At 39.9% G+C, this 6,670-nt stretch overlaps 1 pseudogene; it reads right to left on the bottom strand.

The window, feature by feature from the left end:
* Positions 1-1,234: 1,234 nt before the first annotated feature.
* On the bottom strand, positions 1,235-1,848 carry LOC104675215 (annotated as a pseudogene).
* Between the last annotated feature and the right edge of the window lie 4,822 nt (positions 1,849-6,670).

Here is a 6,670-nt window from a genome sequence, read left to right as displayed (position 1 = left end):
GCTCAAGTGATCCTCCCGCCTCAGCCTCCTAAGTAGCTGGGACTACAGGTAGGCACCACAGTGCCTGACTAAGCCTTTAATTTTTTTTTTCTTTTTTTATAAAAACGGGGTCTCTTGTTGCCCAGGCTGGTCTGAACTTCTGGCCTCAAGTTACCTTCCTGTCTGGGCCTCCCAAAGCACTGGGATTATAGGTGTGAACCACCACACCAATCCCCCATTATTTTCATATTTCAGTAACAAAATGTATATTTGAACCAGACTTCTTATAGCTTCAATCTGAAAACACAATTTTGACTACTCTCTCACTATATTTCAACAATTTTTAGCCCTGAAGGGGAGGGAGAAAGAAGATTGAAACTCTATGGGCCTTTGTTCAAAATCATTAGTGGCAAAAATAAGGTAAGACATAAGAAGTGAAGAATTATTAAATGAACTTTAAACTACTAGGAACCCTGGGCACACTTAATTACCTTCACCAAGTATCTTGCAAATGTATTTCACGAGCCACAAGGGAAACTGGTGGAGTGTGGATAGACTGATATAAAACCAACTTAACTGCTGAAAAAGACAACCCAAGCGTCTGGGGTCCCGGGTGTCAGCTTTCTCTGTGCCTCCATCCCAAGTCATTATCATGACATCTATGGTACAGAAAAATGTCGTCAAATGATACAAGGAAAGGATCTATGAATGGTTCAACAAATGTGTGCAAAATGTCACTTCTAAGACTCTTGGACCCCCTGCCCCCAAATTACTGTTTTTTTTAATTAAAAAAAAAAAAAAACTTGTATTTACTTAGAAGCATTTGGAATGTCAACCAAATAGTTACAACTTTTTTTTTTTTGCAGTTATGGAGTGGTATTCAGAACAACAATGCTAACAGAACAACAGTTGTTTCCTATAAGCTGCATCAAGGACAACTGAAAATGAAAAAGCTACCATCCGTGTATATAACTAATTTGTGCTGTACACCAACAAGAACCTGCTTTACATTTCCATGTCAATTTACAATCCCCATACTGTACCAGGCAAGGTTAGTGGCTATTGAAAATAGCACCAGGACAGGGTTATTTAAAGACGTATTTGGTAATGTAACTGTACAAAAAAAGACACTGTAGAGTTTAAAAACAAATCTTACACAGCCTTATATTTCAGAGTTTTTTTCTTTAAAAGGAGTGAATTATGTGCGGAGTGGTTGAATGCTTTATAGACAAGGAAAAACTGCCCTAAAACCAACTTAGTCATCATCATCTTCTTCATCTTCCTCCTCATCATCATCCTTTTCATCTTCCTCCTCTTCCTTCTTTGCTTTTTTCGGTTGTGATGACTCTTTTTTTTTTTTCTGCTGCATCCGGTTTTCCTCTAGCTGGGTATGCAGCAATAAGCAATGTCCTTTTTGTATTTTTCCTTCAGCTTTGCAGTCTTCTTTTTACAAGGCTGCATGTCACCAGCAGCACTGTTATTCCACACCTCTCTGTTTCTTTGCAGCATCACCAATGGACATACCAGGATGTTCTCCTTTAATGTTGGGGTGCAGAACAAGAAAAAGGCGGAAGGAGGCCTCTTGAATGCATTGGGATCCTTGAGCTTCTTTTTCATTTCTCCTTTGGGAGAGATGTAGGTTTCATTTCTCTTTCATTTCATGGCCTGGTCTACCTGTGCCATGTCCTCAAATTTTGCTTTCTCTTTAGCTGACATGGTCTTCCACTTCCCTGAGCACTTCTTAGAAGGCTCTGAGAAGCTGATGGAACCATCTGGGTGCTGTTTCTTGTGCTCCTCCCGGCCAGTTTGCACAAAGGATGCCTATGATGACATTTTGCCTCTCAGCTTTTTAAGATCACCTTTGCCCATGGTTAGTTATGTTTCCTTGACGAGACACAGCCTTGCCCCATGCTTGTCCAGCTCTCACGGGCTCCTGGCGCAGTCTCTATGGAACTCGATGTACTGCAATGGCTATTGAATCGCTTTGAATAGCTGCAACCTGTTATCATATCAATTGACATATATACACACATTAAAAATCTCAAAATTGGCTGGGCGCAGTGGCTCAAGCCTGTAATCCTAGCATTTTGGGAGGCCTGAGGCGGACAGATCACCTGAGATCAGGAGTTTGAGACCAGCCTGGCCAACATGGTGAAACCCTATTTCTGCTAAAAATACAAAAATTAGCCAGGTGTGGTGGTGCACGCCTGTAATCCCAGCTACTCAGGAGGCTGAGGCAGGAGAATCACTTGAACCAGGGAGGTGGAGGTTGCAGCAAGCCGGGATGGTGCCATTGCATTCCAGCCTGGGCAACAGAGCTAGACTCTGTCTTAAAAAAAAAAAAAAATCTCAAAATTGTTTACATTTTCATCTATAACATTAAACTGCTGAAACGTAACCACACAAATACTGAACCACTGATTTTAGAACAGGAAAAGCCACCTACTGTTTAACAAACAGGAAAACTCCAGTTTAACAAACAGGAAAACTGAGGCACAGAGACTTATGTTAATTTGCCACGTTCACGGAGCAATTGAGCGGCAGAGCAAAGACTTCAAGCCAAATCTTGGTATCCAGAGCTTTCCACACCTCATGCAGAGCACCTACCCTGTGCCAGCATTCTACAAGGGACACGAGGGAGCTACAAAGAGCATGCGGGGGACTTCCTATGAAACCAAGAAGCCAAAATCCAGACTTCTACACCCCAAACAACCTGCGACAACTAACAACACAAAGCTGTATGTGATAATTAAACGAAAACAAACAAAACAGTAAAGTGCCATGGGATTTAGAGAGGGGAGATGATTTAGGTCTGAGAATTAAACAGCTTCATGGGCTATATCTTAGAATGGTAGAACTTCTTAACTTTTGTTTGAAAATAATTTCAGCCTTAAAATCATTACGAAAATAGAAATAGTATAAGGAACATTTGTATGCCCTTTATCCAGATTTGGATTCACCTGTTGTTGACATTTTACCTCATTTGCTTTATCACTGGTGCTTGCTCTTTATTTATTTATTTATTTACACACACTTTAAAAAAATTATTTAAGGATAAGTTACATACATTATAGCCCGTTACCACTAAATACTTCAGTGTATATTTTTTAAGATTAGGATTTTTTTCTTAAGTAACCACAGTACAGTTATCAACTTCATAAATTATATTGATACATAATACATTTCTCTAATCTATCAATCTACAATCCATTTTCCAATTTTTTCCCTTGATCTAGTAGCATTTTTTAAGGCATTTTTCCCAGTACAGGATCCAGGTCAAATATTGCATTTATTATTGAGACTTTTTAGCCTCCTTGAAACCGCAGCCTTTCTTTGCCCTTTATGGCATTGATGCTTTTGGAGAGTATGGTTTTAGTTCCCACTATTTTTTTCTTTTTACCTTGATAACAGTATTTATTTGTGCTTATCTGCTGTTCCTTTGTGGTTACACTGGGGTTATGTGTTCTTGACCAGAAGACGGCACAGGCAGGGTTGTGTTCTTTTCAGGGTATCACATCTGGTAGCACGTGATATCCACCTGTCCTTCATAAGCGATGCTCATTTTGATTATCTGGTTAAGGTGGTGTCTGATCTTTCCAGTCTATAATTATGATTTATTTTTCTCCCTTGTAACTAATAATGAGTTTTATTAGAGACTGGCATGTTAAGAACTTATGAATATCCTGCTTCTCATCAATATTTCCCTTACACTTAGCAGCTGTTAATTGCTGGAGCCAACATTTAACATGATGGTTACAAAATTAGGATTTTCCAACTCCAACACTCCCACCATATTTTCCATTTGGCTTTGGCATTTTGGTATAAGCAAGAGCCCTCCCTTCTTCTCCTCTATGTCTGTCTGTCTATCTATCTATCTATCTATCTATCTATCTATCTATCTATCTATGTGTCTACCTACCTGTCTATCATCTATCAACATATCCTTCTCTCTTTTTTCCTTCTTCCTCCTTTTGTTTCATATATATTTATTTTTGGTCTAAACTCATGAATTCCTGTATTATTTATAATTCATTACTGTACTTTTTAATTTGGGTGGCAAATTGCAACAGATTTGACCAGTGAGATCCCCTTGAATGTCCCTGTAATTTGTGTGTGTGTGTGTGTGTGTGTGTGTGTGTGTGTGTGCATGCTTTCTTACTTCCTAGTGCATGGGCCACTTCTGGAACAATAAGTTCCAGGCCCATCTTGAAGATACTGTGCCTCAGTCCTGGGGGAGGAAATAATCTGGAAAAAAACCAATCTCCTATGCTTGGATCTTTGTGTAGTTTCTAAAGACAGGTAGAATTTTGATAGGTACGGAGAATAGAAACTAGCATTGTAGCATATGCAGACAAGGAATATAGATGCTAAGCACAGGGAAAGAGTTTCCCTTTTCCCTCTAGATTAGTCAGGGTTCTCCAGAGTAACAGAACCAATGGAATATGTAGAGATATACTAGAGGAGATTTATTATGGGAATTGGTTCATGTGACTATGAAGGCCAAGAAGTCCCATGATCTGCCCTCAAGCTGGAGACCCAGGGAGGCCAGTGTGTCTGAGTCCATAGGCCTCCGAACCAGGAGTGCCAATGTCTGAGGGCAGGAGAAAATGGATGTCCTGGCTTAGGAAGGAGAGAGATTTCACCCTTCCTCTGCCTTTTTCTTCTATTTGGGCCCTTAATGGAGTGGATGATGCCAGCCCAATTGGTGAGAGAGGAGATTTTTTACTGGGTCTACTGATCTCTTCTGGAAATACTGATCTCTTCTGGAAATACCCTCACAGACTCACCCAGAAACAATGTTTTGCCTGCCATCTGAGCATCCTTTAACCCAGTCACATTGACACATATGATTTAACCACCACACCTCCTTTGCATCAGTTTTCCAAAGCTGTGTAACAAACTATCCCCAAACATGTTGACTTAACCATTCTGTGGATCTTCAGTTGGGGGAAGTCTCAGTGGAATGTTTTCTCTCTGATCCACATGGTGGCAGCTGGGCTGAATTAAGACTAGAGGATGCCAGATGACCTGACTCATATATCTGGGACCATGGCATTGCCTGTTGGCTGGGGCACCTCAGTGTTCCTCCATGCCACCTCTCTCTCCAACAGGGTAGCCTGGCTTCTTCGCATTGTGGTTCAGGGATCCAAGAGAAAGAAAGTAGAAGGCTGCCAGGCTTTTTATACCCTTGGCTTAGAACTAGTACAGTGTCACTTCATTGATCAAAATGTCACAGGTTAGTCCAATTTCAAGGGAGGGGAAACGCACTGCACCTCTTGGTAGAAGGAGAAGCATGCATGCATAGGGATGGGCAGGATTCTTGTTGGCCATCTTTGCAGTCAGCCACACCCTCCTTTTACCCTTTCCATTTCTGCAAGTAAGTTAGTAGTTTCTGAGTTCCAACATACTAAGGAAAACATGGGGATTTTCACATAGCTGAATGAGAAAGACTTACGTAAATTTTATTTGACCTCTAATAGAACAGTGCCCTCAGTGATCAATAAATTCTTCTTCACTACATTGAATGAAAGTTTTCAACATGAAAGATGAAGATAAATATTCAGAAGTTATTGGAATAATTTGTATAGGTATCTTAAAAAACAAAAATTTAAAACTCCAAACTAAATAAAATTGAGGATCTGGACAAGTTCTGAGGTAGCTACACAGTAATGATTTTTTAAGAAGAAATTATCCATAAGGAAAGCTTGAAAAATCAGAGATTTGAGGACAGAAAGGTAGGTAGCTAGGGAAAGGAATTTGATTATTCTGTTTTTGATTCTTTGTAACATTGTTTCCCATTTTTATTAAGGGCAGAATAACAACAGCAATAAAATAACCAGTACTGAATTTCAACATAAATAGAGTATTGATTAAAGTGACAAATGAGGAAAATAATCTTCCTGAAAATCCATTTTTTGTTTAGTGGGCAAAAAATACTGTGCTATGGACCACTAATGGGAAAATGAAATAAGACATAGCCCTTCCCTTAAGGAGCTCAAAGTTAGATGCTAACAGATCATTATCATACGAAGTGCATAACGGAGGCATGGCAGCACTTTAAGAATGCCAGAGATACCAACCCATCTGGCAATATTTGAATGCTATTCAGCAAAGATGTCAGAATATAACTTTATGTAGAAACATCATAAACTTGATGGTCCTTTTAATCCTATAAAAATCTTTTTGGGCTGGGCGTGGTGGCTTATGGCTCTAATCCCAGCACTTTGGGAGGCCGAGGTGGGTGAATCACCTGAAGTCATGAGTTCGAGACCAGCCTGGTCAACATGGTGAAATCCCGTGCCTACTAAAAATACAAAAATTAGCTGGGAGTGGTGGCGGACACCACTTAGAAGTGGGAGCTAAGCTATGAGAATGCAAAAGCATAAGAATGATATAATGGAATTTGGGGACTCGGGGAGAAGGGTGGGAGGGGTTGAGGGGTAAAAGTGTACCCTGCTCAGGTGAGGGGTGCACCAAAATCTCACTATAGAACTTATTCATGTAACCAAACACCCTGTTCCCCAAAAGCCTATTGAAATAAAAAAATTAAATTTAAAAAATTAAAAAATAAATCTTGGGCTTAAAACAACACATGAAAAAATGCTCAATGTCACTAATCACCAGAGAAATGCAAATTAAAACCACAGCGAAATGTCATCTTACTCCAGTCAGAATGGCCATTATTGAACAG

Source organism: Rhinopithecus roxellana, chromosome 17, assembly GCF_007565055.1.
Source record: "Rhinopithecus roxellana isolate Shanxi Qingling chromosome 17, ASM756505v1, whole genome shotgun sequence".
In the NCBI taxonomy this organism is placed as follows: Eukaryota; Metazoa; Chordata; class Mammalia; order Primates; family Cercopithecidae; genus Rhinopithecus; species Rhinopithecus roxellana.
The sequence above is the reverse complement of the archived record's forward strand: the minus strand, read 5'-3'. Positions and strand labels throughout refer to the sequence as shown.